The sequence below is a fragment of the Puntigrus tetrazona genome, chromosome 2 (genome assembly GCF_018831695.1).
Source record: "Puntigrus tetrazona isolate hp1 chromosome 2, ASM1883169v1, whole genome shotgun sequence".
Classification (NCBI taxonomy): Eukaryota; Metazoa; Chordata; class Actinopteri; order Cypriniformes; family Cyprinidae; genus Puntigrus; species Puntigrus tetrazona.
This window is the reverse complement of record NC_056700.1, coordinates 18,294,227-18,320,421: the sequence shown is the minus strand read 5'-3', so window position 1 is coordinate 18,320,421 and position 26,195 is coordinate 18,294,227. Positions and strand designations below refer to the sequence as shown.

Below are 26,195 nucleotides of genomic sequence, written 5' to 3'. Positions count from 1 at the left end.
AGCATGTTTTAGTTAGATTTTTTTCTTGGAGATTGCTTGACGATTTTCTTAAAGATTTCTTGAAGACTTCTTGCAGATGACTACAGCAACGAAATAAAAACGAACTCCTGCTTTACCAAGAATCTCCTGTTCTCTTCTTAAAAAGAAGCTAAAAAAAAAGGTTTCCAACAGCTGTCACGTCTTTGGACTTTTGTTGTCGTTTTTGTCGTGTGCCATGTGTTCCGTGTGACCTACTTTAGTTAATTGTCTTTATCGTCTTCCGCCGTGTCTTGTTAATTTAGTTATTTCCTTGTATATTTAAGTCCTGTGTGTTTGTATTCAGTTGGTCCGATCGTCAAGGTTTATACGTATGGTTTTTGTTCTGCTTTTCTGTCTGCCTGCTTGCCTGCCTGCCTGCATATTGTTGTTTTATCCGTTTGAAGAAGATTAAAACTGTTTACGATTTTTTTATTGTCGTAGAGTGCTCCTTCATGCTAAACCACACCCTGACACCTGGCTTTCAGTTTTTTTCAATTGCATCATTAAATTGTTTAGCCGTTTACTTAATATAAAATAAAATATTTTCTGTGTGATATCTGCTGCCACTCATTTTGAAGAATAGGATTACATAATGTTAAACAATGCATTTGGATCCTTAAAATGAATAACATTACTGCAAACGTTTAACCATTTCTTTTCATGTGAAATTTATTTTAATTTCCGTAGGACACAAAAGGCATTTTCTCCAACATGCTGTGACTGAACATAAAACCATGAATATACCAAAAGCGCAACAAAATTACAAGCGGAAATTATTTTGTTCATGCGGTGTAATCCACATCTTCACAATCCATTTGACTGTGAGTAAAAGAAACAAATCCAAGGCTTTATTCTGCGATCTTCATCTCCATCAAGAGCAGAGAGCGACAGACCAACTACTAGCTGCAAAGTCGATGGCTATTCGTTCCATTTAGGAAGTGACGTCTTGGGTCCTTGGACATTTCCAGTTTGTGTTCAAGCACATTCAAAACTATGGCAATAGGCGCTTGATGCACAATACGATTGCTATAATATGTATAATTCTGCTAAAATTAGATCCTTGTGGCTCCATTGTTGTGGGCAATGGAACTAACTCTGCCCTGGAACTAACATTAATTTACGAATGATCGAAAATTAAAGCCATTAGATTTCAGAGAAATGCACCTGGATTGTGACAATGAAGCAAGACAGAATAGCATCTAGCAGATCTTCTTCTCCAGTCGGGTAAGGGAATGTCGTTTTGATTATTGTTTAGAGAAAATGGCAAGTATTTATTACCGTTTTATTGCCAAGTGTTGTGTGAGTATATGAGTTCACATTGGTTGTCTAGCTATCTTGCCAGCAGGTAAATTCAGTGAGTAAAGTAACCCATAATAGAAATGTATACTGTAAACTTGGATGCTAGTGTAACACTATTTGCAGTTGTTCATGTTTAAAAAGTAGTGCATGTTGTTGTAAAATATTTATATTTTAAATAAATGGTGTTCTTTTTTTACACAAATATGAGTAGACAGGTAGACAGTCAAAACCAGCAAGTAGCAGTTCGATCTGTCTATGTGTAAGGGGCTAATCAATAAGGCTAAAATGAATAGGCAGGCAATGGGTCTATACCAAAACATCAGTCCAAACAGGCACTTCTCAGCTTTTATGTAGAGCTGATTTTCTATTAGTCTAGAAAGGACTGCTCTTACATGGCTGATGTTCAGCTTCTTCCTGGAATATATGAGGATGTTATCGATATAGGCTACCACAAACTTGTTGATGATATCCCTGAAGATCTCATTGATGAAGGATTGGAAAATTGCAGGTGAGTTGGCTAACCCATACAGCATAACCTGATATTTGTAGTGCCCCCTGGTTGTGAGAAAAGCAGTTCTCCACTCATCACCCACCATAATTCTGATGAGGTTGTAGGCGCTCCTTAAGTAAAGTAAACTTAAATTGAATCCTTTTAAACAGGCAAAATAATAATATACAAGCAGGCAGGCAGAACATCCAATCTGTCGACATTGTAGCACTGCCACATAAGGTGTGATTAATTTATAACATTGTTGACTGTCGCTCATGTATTGTTGATTTATTATTTATTTAATTGTCACACCCTTTCTGTGTCACCGCCTCAGCTGGTGTGCGTTTTCCCGGAATGATATAAGTCACGTGATCACAACAAGGAAATCACTACTGAGATAAAGATAGCCCGCTCCCTGCGTTCGGTGCTCAACACTGTTTGCTACTGATTTTTGCCCAGGTTCAAGTTTTAGATTATATCCGCCTCTCTAATAGAGTTCGTTGTACATGTTGGAGGACTTTTCAAGGAGGCATGTAATAATTTTTGGTTGCTGTATTTGGATTCTGCTCAGAGACATTCATAAGAGAACTCTTAATGATTCAAATCTTGTATATAGTTCACGGACTCAGAGACATTGTACATATCACATATATCCACCACTCATACACTTATTTCAGGGAAATTGTTGTACTGTGGGTCACTTTACATAATACAGAGGGTAATTTGATACAAGCTATTGTGTCTGTGCTTTATTTCTTATTTCTTGTTGAGCGGAGCGAACGTCCCTCTTATATTGTTTGTACTCTCCACATCCTAAATCGCGGAGTGTTACAACGTGTAAGGGGCTAATCCAAAAGGCTAAAGTGAATAGGCAGGCAATGGGTCTATACCGAAACATCAGTCCAAACGCCTGGAGGGCCTCTGGTTATAAAGCCCTCAAACAGGAAGTGGTTGTAGAGGAAGCTGAAGGGTTGAACACAGTTAGTATTCGGGTGAAGGCTCTCTCTGCTGGTTGGGCGTTACACATAGGTTATACAAAATACTAAGAAGCATAACTGTTTACAACACTGATGATAAATCATCATATTAAAATAATTTCTGAAGGGTCATGTAACATTAAAGACTGGAGTAATGATGTTGAAAATTCAAATTTGATCACAGAAATTACATTTTAAAATAGAAAACTATTGTTTTACATCATAATAATATATCAGAATATTACTGTTTTTGCTTGTATTTGGGTAAATTAAATGCTGGCTTGATGAGCATAGGACACTTCTTTCAAAAAAATTTAAAATAGTAATAGTGCCCACACTTTTTGTGAGTACTATTGTATATGTGTTTACAGTAAATGTGCGAGGTTTATGCAAAACATGGTAGCCAACACTGAATTGCTTTCATCTTGTTTATTTGTGACCACATGATGGCTCAGAGCATTCAAACATTAATATTATTATTCCACAGTAACAAACTTGATCAAACTAAGAACACATTAAATTTTAATGTGTTCTTATCTTGATCAGTAATAATAGCATGTAGTGATTAGTTTACTAGCATTAATTTAGCGTATGCATATATGCATATATATGCATGTTCTGTAAAGCTGCAGTATGCAGAAATGATATGTACAGTGAAAAGCGTTGTACAGCATGAAAATTAATATTTACATAGATATTTACATAGATATACAGTCCAGCAATGCAAGTGAAATGTAAACTAATCATCTCCCTGGGACATCTTAACGACAAAATATGACAAGTACATAAGTGACACTGTTTGTCTTGCTTCAGATTAACTAACAACACTGATGTCATCCACTGTACGGACAAATGGTCCTAACCTTTCCACTAAGAAGGTAATTGTAAGCATCCAAACTGTGATACGCATTTGCCGCCATTTCTCTTGTACACACACGCAGCATGAATCAGAGCTGATTTGAGACGTCTGGAGGACTAATTTGAATGTTTTTTGTAGGTTTGCGCCTCAGCCATTTTTAAAGGATAATCCCAATCACCATTTAAGTTTTTTGAATGACTTTTGAATGATTTAACCATTACGTATTCGCTCAAACCAAAAAAATATTTTTGTTTTGACAGATGAGATTTAAACATGGTCCTACAGGAAATTCTTTAGGACCAGACATGTGCAGTAGTGTTCCAAAGTTTTTGTTATTGTTTACAAATTGTCTATATTTACTATAAATTGGGTTTAGGTGTAGATTGGGGGTAATTTTGGTTAGGTGTAGAAATATTGAAATTAAATATTTAACGCTGAACAAAAATACACTGTTAAGCACATAAATGGCACAAACACATGGCAGTTCATTTACAAACTTATTAATTTTTGTAAATATTCAATAAGAATCTACCAACTTTTTTTTTAAATAGCTGAAGCTGTAGATTCCTGCAACTTGCACACTGGTTTTCAGTATTTCAAAGGACTGAGTGGCCACACACGACGAAGTCATGAGAAACAAAAACTTTTGTATTTGGGGTCTGTCCATTTTCCTGGTGGCTATATGAACGAGCTTAATAACTAATTCAAAAAATGTTCTAACATTAATTAATAGACTGTTCTAACCTCTATGCATGCATGAGGCAATGTGGATTTTTGTAAATATTTTAGTAATTCAAGTAGTTTTTACCTGCACAAAATAATGCTATTTTTATTTAAAAATTCATGATATTATCCAAAGTAGATAGTGCTTTCTTTCTTTTTTTGTGAACAAAGAACACATCATGATCATGTGTAATAAACCATGATGATGTACCCATCTTAGTTAATGTTTTAATTAATGTGTAGTTTATCCATGAAGGACTTTGGACTCATGTTAGTTCCTGATAATTAATTAAGATATTAATGCATGAAGTAAGGCATGATTTATGCATGAATTTATACATGAATTCATGGTAATTCATGTAACTTTATCATAAAGTGTTACCAAATTTAATATAAAATCATGAGAAATTGTAAGCATTTGCTTATTCAACCCTTGTGAAAATAAAGTACAATTGTAATGTACTACAAATCTTAAAAGGTTTATGTTTAAAAAAACTACTTGCTCCGGGAGGTCCGAAGGAGAGTATGCCTGGCCTTCCAGGTAAAAGAGATCACCGTGATTGGGTGGTGGCAGAACCTGGCAAATCCGTGACAAAGCCACACATTAGTGCAAAGAAAGTATACCTTTATAAAAACTACACTTAGTAAAAATAAACGTTTTATTTTTGCTGTGTGAAAAATGTCTACTACTACTCCTCTACATGTGAAAAACGCATTAAAGTAAATTTTAAAATACAGCAAAATAACTAACAATTCCACATACCAGCACTTGGCATAATCTATTATTGTTGCTTAGTTAAGTTTTTGTTTCTGTCCAAAAACAAAACAAAAAAATGTACATATACTTATGTACAATAATCGAAACAGTTAAAGCACTAAGTACTTGAATCAGTTGTAAAAGTGCTTCAGAGGTTGTGACTATATGATGTTTCAGTTTATCCGGTGCAGAGAGGAAGTGATAAGCTACCGACTTCCTGGAAACCTTATGAAATAAACACACACACACACAAATAGAAGCAGGTTTAGCTGAGGTTACTCAGTGTCTTATCATAACTGTCCAGCTCTACTGTTCATAATGCCAGTCTTAAGATCATTAAAGTAGCTGTTGCCAAATTTATAAGTATTGTTCTAGACAGATGTATTCAGTTGCAGTTTCAAATGTGCTGATCCTTGTCATAGCTCAGAGGTGGGTCACTTTAACAATAGACACCATGAGCCAGCATAAATGAAAAAAGGACTGCTTGGGAGGAACAGAACATTTATTACAGAAACAAACTCTGTACACCTAATCTTATGAATTTATTTTTTAAACCAAATAAATATTATATACTGTATATGTATATTTTTATAACTCAGAAAATTATCATTCTAATACACAATTTAGAGCTAAAAAATAATTCTTATTATCAATGTTGGAAACAGTTAAAAACAAAAACTTGTCTTTATTTATTCCTTCCCTTTTAGCTTGTACTTTGAACAATGCCTGGGACTTGGTATCACGAGCACTTCCTGTAATGGTTTCCTTATTATGAAGAATTGCTTTATGTATTCCACAATTATAAGCTGCTTTGGATAAAAGCGTCTGCAAAATTAATAAATGTAAATCTCTGCCCTAAAACAACGAACTGAACATATATGGAACAAAAGCATTAAATTATAAGTCCTTCAAGCCTCAGTGACAAACATGACCTGCATTTAAGATTTTTTTTTGTGCTATTCTTGGCTGGAAAGGAAGGAAGACTGAAGAACAGATGGAGTGTTTCATTTCTTTTCAAATCAGTGGGAGACATATCAGAGACAACGGGGAACAATGGTTCAGCAACATATTTCTAAAAACTCAATACACTGCTCCACCAACGCATGTTTCTATTTTTACCCATGTTTGACCTTTGGGTAGTGAGCACGGGATAAATTACATTGGCATGCCAGTCCCACCAAGCAATTTTTTTTGTGTACCATCTGGTGAAAATTCAGTATACAAAAACAATAGAGTGAGACAATAACAATGTCAGAGCCATAAAAACACAGGATCGTTGACTGAGGCTTGTAATTGGGAAAATCCCAGCTTTCTTAAAATGATTAGCATTATTCATAAGTTAGACATATCTTATCTCACATTTTGACCCATGATGTTTATGATACATTTTTAATGCACATGTAATTAAATCTATAGTTTTCAAATTTCAACACAGTTTCTGTGATAGGTTTGAAACAAGTACTGTACAAAGGTGACAGGTGATATAATTTGGGTAAATTATTTCATTGAAGCTTAACGTGTGAATTTCATGACATGCAATCTGAAACAGAATCACCACAGCGGCCACGGAAAACAGATACAAGTGATCTGTTTATTCCCCTCTGCAGTTACATAATGTGGGACACATCAGAACACACTATAAAGTAAGAAAAAAAAGTAAAAAAAAAGAGAGAGAGAGAGAAAGAAACTACAGGATATGCTTTAGAACTGGTTGATATTAAACCTGCATGCAAGCAACAGTTGAAGAGAAAAAAAAAATCTTATTGTAGGAAGTGGTTTCACACCTTTCAGCTTTTATTTTTCTTTGCAGGCCCAATTAAATGTCACACTCAAGATTCAGACACAAGGTCAGATTCTGAGCTTTTGCTTATGATATATTCTTAATTGTATTATAAATAGTTATTAACCATATGTTTTTTAAATAACTTTTCTCTCCTTTTCACGGAAATAATTTCAAATTCTCATTACTGTTCTCATTTACATATTTAAAAAAAAAATAATTTACACAATTTTAATACAGTAAACCTGGTAAAAACAATAAAATCACCATATATTAATATGAGTGAATATGCTGTAAATAGTTGAATAAAACAGAACACACGACTAGTTTCCAACCACAAACACTTTTAATATCACCTAAATTCGTCCCCCGCACTTTTTCTGGCACGTATGTTCATATATATGTTCAGTTTGTAGCACTAAATGAGGAGGTATCATATCGCTCACAAGTGAAATATGGAGTTCCTCAAGGTTCAGGTGCTAGGACCGTAACTTTTCAACCTATACATGTTACCTCTGGCAGATATTATCAGGAGACATGGTGTTAGCTTTCACTGCTAAGCTGATAATACTGAGATCTATATTTCAGCGCAGCCTGGTGATACACACCAAATTGAGAATTTAACAGAATGCGTAATTGATATAAAAAACTGGATGATGAGTAACTTCTTAATGCTAAATTCTGAAAACACGGAGGTGCTAATAATTGGACCTAAAAACCCCACATATAATAATCTAGAACACAGTCTAACGTCTCGGTTACGTATGTAACCCTCGTTCCCTGAAGAAGGAACGGAGACGTCACGTCGGATGACCGACGAATTGGGATCTCGCCGAGAGACCAATCTACTTCGAGTGTATCTAAACAAGCCAATTGAAGATTGGCATGCGCTAATCGCATCCAGCTGCCGCTGATCACAGCAGCGTGTATAAATAAGCAGCGGGTGCAGCGCATATTCAGGTTTTCGCTGAGGAGCCGAGCTAGTGACCCGGCCCCTTCAGCAGAGGTGCAGCACCGTGGCGGACGGGGCGTGGCGTCTCCGTTCCCTTCTTCAGGGAACGAGGGTTACATACGTAACCGAGGCGTTCCCTTTCAGTCGGTCACTCCGAGTCACGTCGGATGACCGACGCAATTGGGATCCCTACCAAAAGCGCCATGGACGCTGCCTCTTCCAGTGTCCTGTGGAGCCCACAAGCCCCCTCAGTCTATCGGCGTAGGCCGGGCTCAACCACAAGAAGCCAGCTACTTTTGTAACACACTACCCATTCGTAAGACTGGAACACTGGGAAACGCCCCACGTTCTAGTGAACAGGGACGTGCGGAAGTCCAGCCTTCCCGTAGGAGGTCTCGGAGCGAATACGCATATGGACAGTATTTCAGTTTGCATATGGAAAATTGGAGGTGATTGAACCCTCTTAGACGGGCAGAAGGTCTGCCGGGAAACACGGGGCTCTAAGGCTATGCCGTGGAAATACACACATAAAGTCCTCTTGGGGTACTTTACATGGCTCCCAGCCCTCACCGGTTCTCACGGATTCATCGAGAGGGCCTGGCGCCGGATGCTCCGCAACATCTGGCTGCCGGGGAATGGAGGAGCTCGACAGGGTCTACTGTATGGAGCGCTCTGGAGCGGTTAACAAGCCGACCAAACCGGGCCTCTCAGTGCTTCTACCAGTTTGAGGTGAGAACACAGGAGGATACTGGTTCCACACGTAGGCTATAGAATCTAGCAATCGTGTTGGGGGTCGCCCAGCCCGCAGCTCTACAATCTGTCAGCGAGGTGCCACGAGCCACCGCCCAGGACGATGCAACACTTGCTGAGTGTGCCCGCAACCTGAAGGGGGGGGCAGGGCATACCCTGTGCTTGGTAGGCTAGGGTAATGGCGTCCACTATCCAGTGAGCCATCCTCTGCTTGGAGGCGGCACTCCCCTTCTGCCGGCCTCTGTGACAAACGAGAGCTGGACTGAGGTCCTGAAGCTTTGTGTCCGGTCAACGTAGCATCGGAGTGCTCGGACGGGACAAGCAACGTCAGGGCTGGGTCTGCCTCCTCCAGGGGCAGCGCTTGAAGGTTCACCACCTGGTCTCTGAAGGGGGTAGTGGGAACCTTGGGCACGTAGCCGGGCCGTGGCCTCAGTGGTACCTGGGAATCGCGAGCCCAAACTGTAGGCACGAATCGTCGACCGAAAAAGCCTGCAGGTCCCCTACCCTCTTGATGGAGGCCAATGCGAGCAGGAGCAATGTCTTCATAGATAAAAGAACTTTAGCACAACTGCTGGCAAGGGTTCAACGGAGCCTACTGCAGTGCTGTCAGCACTACAGACAGGTCCCAAGAGGGTACTGTTGGGAGCTGTGGAGGATTCAACCTCCTGGCTTCCCTCAGGAACCTGATAATCCGGCCATGCTTACCCACAGACCTCCCATCTATGGGGTCATGATTTGCAGCGATTGCAGCCATGTAGACTTTAAGGGTGGAGGGAGACAGCCTTCGCTCCAACCCTTGCTGCAAGAAGATAAGCACGACTGATAGGGCAATTCCGGGGGTCTTCACCCTGAGAAGAACACCACTCGACGAACAGGCTCTACTTCAAGGCATAGGCCTGTCTCGTGGACGGCACTCTAGCCGAAGAAATGGTGTCGACTACCCTCCGCATCCCATCCAGGGACCAGACATGGAGTTTACAGAGGTCTGGACGCGGGTGCCAAGGAGTGCCCCATCTCTGAGTCAGAAGATCCTTCCTCAGAGGATCGGCCAAGGAGGGGCTGTCGCGAGGAGCACAAGTTCTGGGAACCAAGTCTTCACCAGTAGGGTGCTACTAGCAAGACCTGCTCCTAGTCCTCCCTGACCTTGCACAGTGTCTGTGCAAGAAGGCTCACTGGGGAAATACATACTTGCAAAGGCCCCGCAGCCAGCTGTGTGCCAGTGGGCAATGGGAAGTCTCTGGAGAGGCAAACAGGTCTACCTGAGTGGCTCGGAAGCGTTCCCAATCAGCTGAACCGCCCGGGATGGAGTCTCCATTCTCCGGGTAGTGCAGCTCGCGACAGCTCGTCGGCTGCCTGGTTGCACACTCCTGGAATGTGAATGGCGAGAAGCGACCTCAGAACTTCCGACTCCATAGGAGGAGGAGGTGGTGGGCTAGTTTGCGACATACGACGGGAGCGTAGACCACCTTGTTGGTTGATGTACGCAGCGGTCAGTATGTTGTCTGTGCGGACTAGTACATGCTGGCCTCGAAGGCAGTTCTCGAGACTGCCTAGGCGAGATGTACTGCCAGCAACTTTAGGCAGTTGATGTGCCATTGCAGTTGAGGCCCGCCCAAACCCCTGACACTGCATGCCCGTTATGCGTGGCCCCTCAGCCGGTGGTGGAGGCATCCGTGAAACCACAGCATACCTGGAGACCTTTCCCAGGCACTCCGCCCGAAGGAACGAGAGGTCTGACCACGGGGTGAAGGTTTGGCGGCAGGCCGGTGTTATTTGAACCCGGTGAGTGCCACTTTGCCACGCCCACCTCGGGACTCGATCGTGTAGCCAATGTTGAAGCGGTCTCATATGGATTAGTCCCAGCGGCATCACTGTGGCCGCGGCTGCCATATGCCCCAGGAGCCTCTGAAAATATTTCAGTGGGACCGCCATCCTGCTCTTGAACATATTGAAGCAGTTCAACACCGAATTGGCACGCTCCTCTGTGAGGTGCCATCTGATCGATCGAATCCAGCTCCATCCCAAGAAAAGAGATCCTCTGCGTTGGACAGAGTTTGCTCTTCTCCTGGTTGACCTGAAACCCCAACTGGCTGAGGTGCTGTAGCACCAGATCCCTGTGTTCGCACAACTGAGCCCGGGACTGAGCCAGTCATCCAGTTGGTTGAGAATGCGAACGCCTTACTCTCTCAGTGGAGCAAGGGCTGCTTCGCGACTTGCATGAAGACGCAGCGTGGCGACAGGGAGAGCCCGAAGGGTAGGACTTGTACTGATATGCTCGACCTTGAACGCGAACCTCAGGAATGGCCTGTGGCATGGAAGAATCGACACATGAAAGTCACGTGTCCTTCAGGTCGATCGCTGCAACCAATCCTGGGGACGGGCGCACTGAATAGGCGTTTCTGTGTCAACATCCTGAGCGGGAGTGCTCGATTCAGGACTCACAGATCCAAGATTGGTCATAACCCACCGCCTTTCTTGGGCACTATGAAGTATGGGCTGTAAGCCCGACCTCATATCGGCTGGAGGAAGCGGCTTTATCGTGCCTTCACTAGAAGGACAGCAATCTCCGCCCACAAGACAGGGCACACGCATTGTTCACTGACATATAGCGGATCCCACTGAACTGGGGGGGCGCCGGATGAACTGAATCATATAGCGAAGTCGAAGGGTTCGCAGGAGCCACGGGATAGCCTGGGAAGATTCAACCAGGCATCCAGAGACCGAACTAGCGGCTCGAGCGGAACCACCGGCGTGCAGGCGATGGGGCAGCGAGGGGGAGTGCAGGGACCCGGCTCGGGCGTCTCGTGGCCGGTCCGAAGCGGGGTCTGAGTGTGTGCAACTCTTACCTGCATCCCCGCAGAAGTGAGGCGGGTAGGCCGTTGGTTCGTCCTCCCAGTCTTCCCACTGCTGCATATTAGCCCAAGGAGAGCGTGAGTGGCGCGGAACTGGCCCGCTCAACTCCTCGCTCTCCTGGGGACCCAGAGACAGAGAAGAAACCGCCCTTGTCGAGGTTTTAGGTAGCGGCAACATTCTCTGCCCGGCAGAGCAGCTCCCTCCATCCCCGGATCTGAGGGCCTCTTGCACCTGCGCTTTCCTCCAGGTTTGGCAGGAGCCTGGACAGGCTGGGTGGCTGCCCTGCTGCCAGCTCCACGGTGCTGCCTAGATGGGGGCTGCTGCGTTGACTGCACGGGAGCGGTGGCGGCAGCAGGGGCACCCTCGGCGACGAGCTGGCTGAGGTGGGCCGTCGGCGGCTGGGTGAAGGCAGCAGCTGCGCCGAGGCAGGATGTTTCTTACCTCAGTCTGCTTCTGGGCAGCGGAGAACTGCTGGGCAAAGTTCTCCACTGCGTCGCGAAGTGGCGGTCTGGGACATGGGGGCATTCAAGGAACGTGTCTTGTCTACCTCGCGCATGTCGACCAGACACAGCCACAGATGGCGTTTCTGGACCACCGTAGTGGCCATCGCACAACCCAGAGACGCGTTGTGACTAGACCGTGCGCTCGTGGCGCGAGGTCCATCACGATACAGAGTTCTTTCAGAACTTCCAGGTCATGACCACCCCTGTGCAGATCCTTCAGTGCCTTGGCCTGATGAACCTGCAACAACGCCAAAGCGTGTACTGCAGACACAGCTTGTCCACAGGGCGCACAAGGCACTGCCGTTCAGAGCCGACGCAGTACCTGCAGGCCCGGGGGGAGCACAGGATCACCGCACTAAGCGGAAAGCGGCATTGGGACACAGCTGCATCCCAACTGACCGCTCCACTGGGGGCGATCACCGTAACTCCTGGCTGTGCCGCTGTCAAGGGTGGTGAAGGAGGAGGAGCCACTGGGGCAGTTTCTGGCAGTGAAAGGTGCTTTCCACATCCCAGTAAGCTCCTCATGCACTTCCGGGAAGAAAGGTACCAGGGTGGGGCCCTGAGAACCAGCGCAAGCCACCCTTAAATACCAATCGTCCAGCCTCGAGGCCCGGGAAGCAGTGGAGGTTTCCACTTGATCCCGATCACCTCGACGGCCTGGGCAAGCATAGCCACCATTTCTAGATCTGTATCCAGTACATTCAACGCCTGGTAGACGCGCGAGAGCAACCGGATCTTCACTTCCAGAAATGTCTGGCTCACCTTCCGATGCAGCGATTGACTTCTGATCATCAGGGGAGCCCAAGAGGGTACAGCTGATACCCCACGTGAGGTCCAGACTGCCCCTTTTGCAGCTCCACTGGTTGCAGAGTTTAAGCTTTGTGTCACAACGAAATGGAGCCCACCTGTCTGCAGCCAGAATGAGAACCAAGTCGAGCAAACACAAGCTCCGCCTCCTTTTTCAAGGCGACAGAGCCCGCCCATCACTCCGAGATGACCATCTCCCGCGAGAAATGATTCATCCACAACCGCCACCTCAGCATGCTCAGCCCAGGCACACGAGGCAACGATTGTGACCATCACCTAACACCAGGTAACAACCGCATCCAGAAACACTGCGGGTGTACGTGAGTCTGAAGCAAGACCCGCTGTCTTCCAAGACGCGTCGAGTTTGCCAGGCGTAACGTCGTCTTTAAAAAGACGCACCCGCGAATGCTCTTTAGTGCTGCGGCAACAGGGGATAGCCGTTTTGCACACAAACAGGGGTAGTGCAGCCTGATTGTGGCAATCCACTCGACGCAGGAAAAGCGACCTCCGCTGAAACGCCGTACTCCAACACTCGTAGATCGTCTTTGGAGCAGAACAGTCACGCTCGGCTCAGGCGAAAAGCTGAATATGCGCGCTGCACCGCTGCTTATTTATACACGCGCTGTGATCAGCGGCAGCTGGATGCGATTAGCGCATGCCAATCTTCAATTGGCTTGTTTAGATACACTCGAAGTAGATTGGTCTCTCGGCGAGATCCCAATTCGTCGGTCATCCGACGTGACTCGGAGTGACCGACTGAAAGGAACACTTGATGGCTGCTCTGTTGATACTTTATCATCAATTAGGAACCTAGGTGTGCTGTTTGACAGCAATCTTTTCTTCGAAAACCATGTTTCCAGCATCTGTAAAACTGTGTTTTTCCATCTTAAAAATATATCTAAATTACGACCTATGCTTTCAACATCTAATGCAGAAATATTAATTCATGAGTTTATGACCTCGAGGTTAGATTATTGTAATGCTTTATTGGGTGGTTGTTCTGCACGCTTGATAAACAAATTTCAGCTAGTCCAAAACTCAGTAGCTAGAGTCCTTACTAGAACTAGGAAGTATGATCATATTAGCCGGTTCTGTCAACACTGCACTGGCTCCCTATCAAACATCAGATAGATTTTAAAATCTTATTCATTACCTATAAAGCCCTGAATGGTTTAGCTCCTCAATACTTCAGCAAGCTCTTATCACATTATAGTCCTGCACGTCCGCTGCGTTCTCAAAACTCATTTGGCCATTTGATAATACCTAGAATATCAAAATCGACTACGGGCGGCAGATCCTTTTCCTATCTAGCACCTAAACTCTGGAACAATCTCCCTAACTCTGTTCGGGAAGCAGACACACTCTGTCAGTTTAAATCTATATTAAAGACACATCTTTTTAACCTAGCCTACACATAACACACCAACACACGTTTATTATTCAAATCCGAGGATTTTTAGGCTGCATTAATTAGATCTGCTGGAACCAGGAACACTACTCCTAAAACACGATGTACTTGTGACATCGTAAAAAGAACGGCATCTATGCTAATATTATTCTTGTTTCTTTCTTAATCTGTTTCACAGTTTGTATCCAGACTAGATGGTGGATCAGCACCCAAAGATTATGTTCATCAGAGACCAGAACACCTAGATGCGCTCTGTGGACAGATCACCAGATCCTGATGCACACACACACACACACTAAGTCATTTACACTATCTGACACATCTGCGTTTAAAATTGTACTGGACGTTAAGTGCTGGGCGTCCGGTCAGAGGAGAACTGGCCCCAACTGAGTCTGGTTTCTCCCAAGGTTTTTTTTTTCTCCATTCTGTATGGATGGGGTTTTGGTTCCTTGCCGCTGTCGTCTCTGGCTTGCTTTGTTGGGGACACTTAACTTCTAGTGATTATCGTCGAATTGATTACAGAGACTGCATTTAATAACAAATTGTTCATTCTCGTCATTACACATCCCTGTCATTGTATTCTTCTGCTTTATACTGTTCAGTGCAACCTGTGTTGTTAAAAGCACTATATAAATAAAAATGATTGATTGATTGATATAGAAGCTTTTTTTAAATCTGTTGTGAATAACTGTAGATTTAAATTGAAAGAGACATGATCATCTGTGCATGACCTAATGTTTTATTTGTAAGAATAAGGTGAGATGAATGTCACGCAGTGCTAAACACTCCATGTAATATGTTTCATTAAAACATTTTAAAATCTATTCAACTAGAAAGGAGTTTAAAAATGTAAATTTAAAAACTTAAAAATACTGCTTTTGCTTTATTTTGAATCAAACAAATGGCAGGACAGTACAGTTACAATTTCATGATTATAGTTGAATAAGAAAAGACCATCATAACCAAATTAGGCCACATTTATTTTCATATTAAATATCTAGACACACGTAATTAGATAGAAACACACTTGTATAGATTTATTTAGTGAAAATACTTCCCAGAAAGATTATATATGTAAATAGAATTTGTCAAAATCAACATTTTCATGAGTGAATGCTCTGGTTCAGTTTAGTTTTTTTGAAAAGAAACCTTTTTATTTTATAAATGGTTTGTGTCTGCAATTTCAGAAGTTGGGACAAATAAATAGAGAGCTTAATGGAGTCTGTAGGAAGTTAAGATCAGTAGGTCACTGTCCATCTGCTGGACTTATCCTTTTCCTGTACTGTCTGATTGAGACATTAAATGGGAAAGTGGTGGTGATGGATGACATTGCCAGGGAAAACAGAGAAGGATAAAGAGGTGAGGCAGAAAATAAAAACTGCCAAAGACAAATGAGAGAGAAAGAAAGTGGTATAAAAAGAGATGTGGAATAACAGCTAATGTAAGATGTGTACCGTATCATTTAAATCCTTTAGATTTAAGATGAGCATTTAAAAAAAAATAAATAAATAAAAAAAAAAAATAAAATATATATATATATATATATATATATATATATATATATATATATATATATATATATATATATATATATATCTTCTTTCTATCTCTTACTCATGTGTGGAAAAGTACAGCTGTTAAGAATGGTAACCTTGAGGGGTGAGACAAGATATAAATAGCAGGACTGTCGTGTCATATTTGTTGCACTCTGCAGCAAACTCTGTGTTTCTGTACGACTGTCTGACCTTCTTACAAGAATAAAATCCTTAAAGAGCATTTGTTGAATTTGTCTTTTACCTTTGAGAGCTGTTTTTAAAATTGTCACGACAAGCTCCAGAGACATATCACAGGAATCACTCACACGCTTACAAACCCACAATAAATCCTTTACATAATCTGACATGGCTGGATTTAAAATTGAACTGGAAATTAAGTGCTGGTTTAATCTAGCCAAAGGAGAACTGCTTCCCCACAACTGAGCCTAATTTCTCCCAAGATTTTTCTCTCTCCATTCTGTCACAGGACTTTTGGTTCCTTGCCACTGTCGTCTCTGGCTTGCTTAGTTGGGGACACTTAATTTCTAGCGATTATTGTCAATTTGATTTCAGAGATCCTATTGAAACTGAGCTGATCTAGACAACGTCTCTGCATTCAATAATGAAATGCCTTTAGCTGAAAACTAAGTGCTTAATCTTGTCATATACTGACCAATTTGACACTGTTCAGTTTGACATAATATGTACTGTTAAAAGCGCTACATAAATGTAGGTGAATGATTGATTTATTGATTAACAATTAAAAATTGTCCAGTATGCTTCAGTCTTTACACACTGGGATGAAATGTTGGCTATCATGAAAAGTAGTATGATTAGTGGTAATACCAGCGTATTTAAGAAGGCTAGAGTAAGCAGCACTATACTCCCTAATGAAAACAGATGTGCAACTGGTGTTTATCATAGCAAAAGCAATATATATGAATTTGGTGGCCAGGAGCACCAGAGTTTATGGTGGTCATCTATAGCATCTGTAGCATTAATTCTGATGGCTTGTCTTGAAGAACTAAGACAGTTATGGCATTAGTCTTAAAAGGCAGCACATTGCAAGACAATCTTCTGCCAGAATTTCATTAGGTCAAATTTAATCACAATAGCAATTAATCAACTTTCGGTGAACATGTTAAACCAGCAATCAAAGATATAGATTTAGCCTAGGATTAAATAAATTGTTTAGAATTTTCAAAATTTGCCTCAGGTGACTAAACCGTGGCCAAAATTGCATCATGTGAGATTGGCTAAAGGCTTGTCAGTAATCAATCAATGTTATGATTGGCTAATGTCATTGCACAGGAAACAGCATCAATGCTCATTTGATATTGCATGTAAATGTTTTGACAGCATGATAAAAATAAATCTGTCATTTCCAGACAAAGCATTATTAAATCTTTTACTTAAGGTTTGTGCTGCAGCTGCAGTCAGATCTAGTAGGGCTGCATCGTGTTGCAACAAGTGTTTATTTGTGAACTCAAAATGAGCCAAACAATGCTCCGACATGATCTGGGATATTATTAAAATATTACCAACAATTAAGACTTTATTTGCAGCCAGTATTAGAGAATCAGCAAATTCTTTAATGAAATCTATGCTGTGCCCTGGTGGCCTGTATACAGTAGCCAGTATAAACATGACAGGGTTTTTTTCCACTAGCACATGATTCTATAGATAATGTTATATGCAGCATCAAAACTTCAAATGGGGTATACTTAAAGCCTGCACTCTGAGAAGTATTGAGAATATTGTTATAAACTGTAGCAACACCTCCCCCTTTACCTTTTAGACATGGCTAATTTTTATAGCAGTAATTTTGGGGGGTAGTCTCATTTAAAGTAATGTATTCATCTGGTTTTAGCCAGGTTTCTGTCAGACAGAGCAAATCTGGGTTCTGATCTTTGATCAAATCATTTATATAAAGTGCTTTTGCAGAAAGGGATCTAACATTCAGCAAGCCAAGTTTTATCATTTGCTTCTTTGTATTATAAATTGTTTTTATTTGTTGAACATCAGTTAAATTATTGCTTTTAATTTGGTTTGGTCTTTCTCTCGGTTTAGCCAGTCTGTCTGCTTCCTAAGCTCTAAGAATATATGCCATATTTCTTGATAGAAGAGCGGCACCATCCCAGAAGGGATGAAGACCATCTCTTTTTAACAGGTCAGGTCTGCCCCAGAAACTCATTCAATTGTCTATAAAACCTATGTTATTCTGCGGGCACCACTTAGACATCCAACCATTGAGACCCAGCAGTCTGCTGTGAATCTCATCACCCCGATAAGCAGGGAAGGGACCAGAGCATATTACATTGTCTGACATTGTACTTGCAAATTCACAAACCTTTTTTAATGTTATTTTTAGTGATGGCCGACTGGCGAAGTCGAACATCATTAGCGGCGACGTGAATAACAATCTTATGGAATTTATATTTAGCATTAGCCAGCACTTTTAAATTTGACAAGATGTCAGACGCTCTGGCTCCTGGTCAACATGGTGGCTGGTGGCTCTATTTTCACGTTTCGTACAATAGAATCGCCAATTATTAAAGCACTTTCATCAGGTTTCTCAGGGGGTGCGTTATTTTTTTTTAATTTATAAAAACTTTTTGTGTTATTTTTAACCCTGAGCTTCTGATTCTACGAATTAAGCAGCAACATTTGTAAGAAATGTACCATAAGATGAGAAAGTGAGAGACCAGCCAGCAGAAACATATTTTAGTCTAGAATATGTGGTCTAACACTTAATACAATGTGCAATTTACTGTTAACTTTACTGTTTTGTTTGTTATTCTTTAGAAAGTCATGATTTCATGTCTCCTTCCTACAAGAGGAAATGCTCTATGGCATTTGTTTTGTGTTTAATGGTGTGCAGTATTCAGTGGATGGGCGGCATCTAGACAAACCAACATAGAAACTATAATGGTACATTTCCACTTAGTAAAAACTAAAGAAAGCAAATATTGTGGCTGAACGGTTTATTTAATTTTGCACTGTCACAAATGGTATTTAAAAGCACACTTTTTTGCATTCCTATGCAAAACATGCCACACATTGTTGTTCAAAAAACAAAAGTGGTGCAGTCTGACATAATAATATCATTGCATGGGGTAGCTGATTGGTTCATTTTGTATCAGCAGCCAATGAGCTTACTTCTGAACATTCAAACACTTGGCTAATGCTCGATGTAGCAGTTGCAGTGCATTTCAGAAATCTTTACCTTCCCTAGCTCCAACTGTATAGATATGTAAATCATGTATGCCATTTGTGGCTATTTCATATATGTTATATGTGCAGCAGCAGCATCTTACATGCTCACAGCAGCAGTGTTGGTAGTGGCACCAGAAGCACAGCAGATCTGTTCCGCAAAAAGATAAACACATTAACATTTTCCCTCCGAGAGTTGCCATGCAGAAATATATTTTATGTTTTATGTCAAAAACAGAACAGCCTAATTGGGTCATTTGTCAGCTTTACACAGTCTGTTTCACGTTAACACATCACAAGACTATAATTTATTCCACTCAAGTACTGGAAGTACTGGAGTGATCATTGATGACCAGCTAACTTTCACTGAGCACATTTCAAAAACTGCTCGATCTTGTAGGTTTGTGTTTTTCCTGATGTTGTACAGCAGACCGTACTTATCAGAACACGCTACACAGATCCTCGTCCAGGCACTAGTCCTGAGTAGACTGGATTACTGCAACGCCCTCCTTGCTGGCCTCCCAGCCTCTACAACCAGACCTCTTCAGATGGTCCAGAATGCAGCGGCAAGGGTGGTCTTCAACGAACCAAGGAGGGCCCACGTCACACCCCTCTTCATTAGTTTACACTGGCTTCCTATAGATGCCCGCATCAAATTCAAATCCCTGATGCTGGCCTACAGGACAATCACAGGCTCCGCTCCCTCGTACTTACACTCACTAATTGAATCATATGTTCCCTCTAGGTACCTACGCTCTGCAAAGCGAAGGCGTCTTGCAGTGCCTTCACAAAAAGGTGCAAAATCACTCTTGCGCACCTTCACCTGGTCTGTTCCTCGCTGGTGGAATGATCTGCCGTTGCCACTAGGGCAGCAGAGTCACTAGCAATCTTCAAAACCAACTCAAAACTCATCTTTTTCGTTTGCACTTGACCCAACATTGATAGCACTCTCTTCCTCTCCTGCTCCTTCCTATCCTTTTCTTGTTAAAAAAAAAAAAAAATAAATAAATAAAATAAAATAAAATAAAATAAAATAAAAAGACTTGTGTCTGCGTTAGATAAGACAAGACCCCACTCAAGAGCACTTATGCACTACTGCCCTTTTGCTGATATTAATTTGCTTCTATATGCCTACCTCATTTGTACGTCGCTTTGGATAAAGGCGTCTGCTAAATGACTAAATGTAAATGTAAATGTAAAGTACTGCGGAGTCAATCATCATAAATAAAAGCTGTATTCATTGTAATTGAATGAAAAAAAAACACCAGTACTATTTATTGAACAATACCATCTATTGTAACAAATTTAACTTTTATTTAATATCAGAGCGGTCCAAAATTACATTTTTAGAAACAAAGGTCTTTCAAAACCTAGACTTGGTCTCTAAGGCCCTTTATGTGGCTTTCAGATAAGGCTTTAACACTAGCCCAGCATTTCCTCAAAAACAAAATTAGGGGCATTTATCTGCACACCAAGCGTTTCCAACAGTCAGAAAGAAAACACTCGTACATCAAGCAGAGCTGGCAAAACTGCAAAATGACTTATAGTATTCATTTTATGAGAGCCATTAGCTGAAAAAAAAACCTGGATTTATACACAGGTTTCAGTGTTCAAGAGACATTTCTTATTATTATAAATGTCAGCAACACTTGTGCTTAGGTGTGTGTGATATGATGACTTTTGATCATAAACACAACATACAGTTACACTCACTGGACGCTGCACTTTTTTGCAATCATAAAAGTAGGCCTACATTCAAGCTCATTATATTCCATGAGCTTTAAATCCTTGCAGTTAAACATTTAATTTACATGCTTTTTTGACATGCACGTTGTCTGAGCACATACACCTGTAGCGTTTGTACACTGCAAAACCTGTCAAAGCTAATTTATGGACTAAGTTTGCGCTGTGTTCAGGGCCATTGTTGGCGTGTTGTTATTTTAAGTAACTGAAAATAGAAACTGAAAATAGACTAAACTCAGCTAAACTCTTTGCAAACCTGGTCTAAAGTCTAAAGTAAATAGCACAATTTTTTTGTGTGTGTGTGTGTGTGTGTATTTAAAGAGCGTGTTAGTAGAAAAAGCACCTATAGGCGGGTCCACAATGCGTGATCACTTTGCTTATTACAATCTTTGTAATCTCCTCAGATGACAATGTATATGCCTAACAAACATGGTTGTTATGATCACAGGCTGTATGGATGTAATTATATGCAATACACAAAGCTTTTCCCTCACTTTTGTAACACCCAGCTTTTGCAAGGTTCCGTGAAAACATTTCAATTTTTATTTTCTTTTTACTCCCTGAAGAAGTGTAACGGTTCTGCTTTGAGTGGGAATCGAACCCAGGTCTACTAGACTCAGTGCTCTGTGTAGACAGGCTGAGCTAACTTCCCAACAAATGAATTCAGGTGCAGAGGTAGCAAAAGCCAGAGTCAAAAAGTCTTCAAAATAAATCAAACTTTACTTGAGGAAAAGTCCAACAAAACAGGAATCAGTGACTCCAATAAACAGGGGAAAAACAAAGTAGACATGATAGTCAAAAACATAAACTCAAGACAGACTTATCTCACAGTTGACACTGGAAACCAAGGCTCAAGACTGAACAAACAAGCATGGCACAAACTCATTAAATAGTGCTGAACACAGGTGTCACCTATCAGGGCAAACGAAAGGTGCTGTTCAGCAGAAGCCTGGAGAGAGGCGCCACCTGCTGACTAGGAGGTGTATTACAGTCCAGTGGTGAACTCTTACAAGAAGATACCACAGGTTCATCAAGTTAGCTGAAATGATCCACCCTTAATCACTTAGTGTAGTATAACTAATGTAATTTGTCTTTAAAGATTTGATTAACTATAAAACTTATGCAGTTATGTTAATTCAGAACTTTGTTGTCATTGGACAGAAATAATACCACAACAAGCTAATGTATATGTATATGTTAATTGCAACAAACAAATGTACAGAGTTCCTTTTTTATTAGTGGCTAAAAGAATATTCTCAAAACAACCTAAGAGGCTTAAAAAAAAAACGTATGTCTTATTGAAAAAAAAAAAACTTAATCTGTCCTTCATATTTTAGCCTTTAAACAATTTTTAAGTCAAAAGTATCTGTATTATATTATTTTAAACAGTTATCAATGAATTATTATATTAAAATGTAAATAATCTTAGTGTTTTTGTGCTTTTTATAATGCATTAGCTTATTGTTGATCCACTGGTTCAACCTTAAAAATACGTAGCAAAGATAGCAGATGGGCTCACTGAAAAAGCTCATTTGTTTTCTGCCAGCAGGTTTCACTTTCAGAAATGCAGAAATATAGTAAATCCCCCAGTAACATGCATTACACAAAGCTGACTTTGAAAAGTGCAGCGCTTAAGTTTATTCAGTGAATACTTCATTCAGATACTTGAGGGGGTCGCCTGGTTTTCAATAAATCTATTATAGCTACTTAAAACATGACAATAGTGAAAGTGAAAATTAAATGAAAAGGTTGAATGGCTGTTGTAAATTTAGTCCTGCACATGTTGTTTTTACGTTACGTTTTTATGGGTTTGTTTAGCGATGCAAATCATCTATCACACACAACTCTATGTAACAATGTATAGGGATACTTTAGCTGATGCTTTCTCATTAAATTCATATGATTTCATTAATTCAATGGGATGTATGGGCACAGTGGGGAATACCAATATTGTTTACGTCATGAGCAATTCAGTTCTCTTTTACGAATCAGTAGGTGAATGTGTGGCCGTCAGTCAGTTTTATTCATCCACAGGCATTCTCCCATTATTTTTCATTATTTTGAAAGTCATACACTATTGTTGCCCTTCGACTGAAATTTACAACCAAATATTACACTACAAGACATCTTATTAGTATTTTATTTTCTGAACTGTGTATTCCAAGTTGTCTTGCAATAAAAAGCACCAATAGCTCACCAAGTGCAACCATTTGTACATATAAAATAATCACAACGTCTTCAGTATTGAATTTTCAATAGAACTGAAATATCTTGAGAGAACATCACATAAGCAACATAAGATTTCCTTTTTTGTATGATTTCATAAGATTTCCTCACCATTATTGTTTCCTTTGATTGGTAAATTGTCTATATTATTATACTTTCTTTCAACAATCAATCAATCACTTTTATTTATATAGCGCATTTAACAATACAGATTGTGTCAAAGCACCGAACTGTATCAAATAGGAGAATAGAGTGATAGTAAGTATAATTGACAAGATTAAGCACTTAAGTTTTAGTAAATGCAGAGATGGTCTGTGTAATCAAATCAATCATAATCACTAGAAATTATGTGTTCCCAATTAAGCAAGAGTTAAAGTTAATGAGATAATTAAGAGGCTATTTAAATGATGATTGCACATTAGATGAACACTTACTGTTATTGACTATTACACAGAATCAGTTGCTGATTAAATTTATGCCACCATCATGGAGATCGGTCTATGACATAGTTGAGCTCTTGACCCTTTTACTAAAGTAACTGCAATGTTTTTTCATAGCAAATATTTGTGCATTGCTAAATCAAACCTTGAAGTAGCAGATGAGATTCATAATGGGAGCTTTTAGTTTGGTATTACCCAGCATTCATTGCAGCGTAAAGCATTTTGTTTATTGTCACCCTTGTTAATTCATATACTGGTTCTTGTGTGTCTAAATAATACTGGAGTTCAAATTGTTATACGCATTACATAGAATTAAAATTGATGAACTACTAGAATGTTTGCATGCTTTAGTTTCACAGGGTTGACTACAAAAATATATATATTTAGATTGTAATCGATTGATTAAAATTGCTCAACTGATTAAAAACTAAGATTTGACTCTGGACCCAGATATAACACTGGTTATCCAACCTTTTAACATAATATTTTAGAAACCTGTGTAGCGAGAGAATATCAATGTTAACTAAAACAAACACCAGTCTCTAATCTCCATGCTGGTATCATTTTAACCAATGAAAACATCAACATCTGATCCTCTGTAATTCTCCATAACAGCTGGTGTTCATCACTAATGCACAATCATTACTAAATTAAACACTTAAGTATCTCATCAACTTTAACTGTTTGAAAGTCCTACCTCTGCTCAATTTATTAAATACTAGGACTCAATATTTGTCACAGACACTGGACTTATATATAACACTGATTCCACCTAGTGGCAATAAAAGAAAACACTTTTCTTCTGCAATTTCTTAACCAAATATGTATTAAAAAAATAAAGAAAAGTGTGTGTGACAGCATTCGTGGCAAGATTGCTAAGTCGATCCAGGTGTGTTTATATGATTGTACATGTTACATGTAGCAAACAGTAGAGAGAGGCTAAACTTTTCACACCAAACATTTCATACTTTCATAGCAAAAAGAAAAGAAAAGAATACATAAATTATATCTAGTCTTTTTAGAAAAATAATTAATAACTCTTTTCTTTTGATTTAAAATTAAAATATGGCCCAGACATGTTCCTGCCAGGTTAGATTCAATATTCAACACTTGTTCAGTCACTTAACTTCACAAGGTTTTTTTATATGTTTGATCACACACAAAGGTGTGTAGGAATATACTAAACCAGATCTCTGTTTTTTTCAATTGAGATTGTATATTGTTTCATATCAGTTTCACTTTACAGTTATATTTTCATGATTTATGAAAAAATATTAAATATAAAATAAAATTATTTTAATATTAAAAATAAAAATGATGAATATGTACAGCACATACAATTACTCACTTAAGTTTCTCTAGCCCATCAATTCCTCTAGTTCATTTATCCAGTCATACGAAAACTCCTCTTCAAAATCCCTGCAGTCAGGAGAGTACAGTCAGATTTATAGTAAATAGTAGGCTAGTTGGAGATATACAGAATTGCTAACAGAAGAAAAACAAGAGAAAAGTCTCGGCAGGCTCATTGACTGATGTCATGGGATCCTGCTCGGAAGCCCAATCGCCTCTGATCTTTAGAGAAAAGACCAATAGGAATTGGCTAGTGATATTTGCATGTCTAGCCCCTCCCCCGTACATATGGGTATATAAGTTGGTGGCATGCAACCACTATTCCGGTTTATGCTGAGGAGCCAAGAGCTTACCTGACTCCCAGCATGGATCAAGGTTGTGGCAAGAGTCACGTAACATCTCCATCCACAAGTAACGGAGACTTTCCCTTTCAGTTAGTAATTATGACATTATGTTATTGGCTGACGTCATGGGGTCCCTATGGAAAACGCCACAACCTTTACCACATCATGTAGTTGAGGCATAAATGCTGACAGGCTAGCGTGTCAGACAAATGGGACTCAACACGTAACCATCCCAACGCCTGGGGGCCGGCTGGAGCAAGCCTGCCAGGGATGCCTGATTCTTCAGAAGCATAGGTTGGGGGTGTTGCACACTAAATAGCAATGAGGATACAGAAGATGGAATGGGGGAAACACGCTGGGAAAAAACGTTGGGAAAAAAAAAAGGCAATTCCTAATTGCTTTCTCTAAAGATCAGAGGTGAATGGGCTCCTGAGCAGGTTTCCATGCCTCTGGTCAATGACATAATGTCATAGTGACTGACTCACGTGTCTTCATCATCTGGCGTGGCTCCAGTCTGCTGTAGTCTGTGATTATCTCCTCAGGGCCGCCCACTTTGTCTCCATGCTCTGGGGTCAGAGAACATGATGACAAAATAATCAGATTATGCACAAGCACTACATGTGAAACATTTATTTTAAAGTTAGCACATTACCAAATAACATTTGAACATACTGCTAGATAAATATAAAAAGAAGTATAAACAGATGAGAAATCTTTTATAAAAAATTAATGTTGCAAAATTATATCCCATGCATGGGTTGTACTCTGGTGCGGCTCCAGTGGCGGATGAATCTAAAGTTTTGAGGTGCATGTGTAGCTGTCAGTCACTGCACCAGTGGGAATCCTGTACATAGTAATCACAGATTCTAAAATACACCTTAGAATATGTGACCCAAATAAGGATTTTCACGGATATTGTCATCTGAACAAGTAATAGGTCTGCCACTCTAACCACTGACCAACTGAGGATAAAACATTACAATAATTCATGCTACCAATGGTGATTAAATCAAACGATTAATTAGCTCTTATCACATCAAACCCTGCAAATTATTATTATTGCTGTACTTTATTAACAAAGTTATTGTGTGACTGAGTATAGTGTGTCTTAACATATAGATTTCAATTCTGTACAGTCTAATCTCTTAATTTTTCATCAACAATTCAA

At 40.3% G+C, this 26,195-nt stretch overlaps 1 protein-coding gene and 1 long non-coding RNA gene across 2 annotated transcripts in view; both read right to left on the bottom strand.

The window, feature by feature from the left end:
* Positions 1 to 26,195, bottom strand: part of clstn2a (calsyntenin 2a) — a 1,097,509-nt gene that overhangs the window by 988,465 nt on the left and 82,849 nt on the right. The gene's annotated exons all lie outside the window — the stretch shown is intronic.
* LOC122362166 lies at positions 3,166 to 25,546 on the bottom strand. The gene is made up of 3 exons (XR_006253066.1): positions 25,513 to 25,546; positions 24,682 to 24,752; positions 3,166 to 4,943 (listed from the first exon to the last, which is right to left on the bottom strand). It is a non-coding gene; the product is annotated as an uncharacterized LOC122362166 (long non-coding RNA).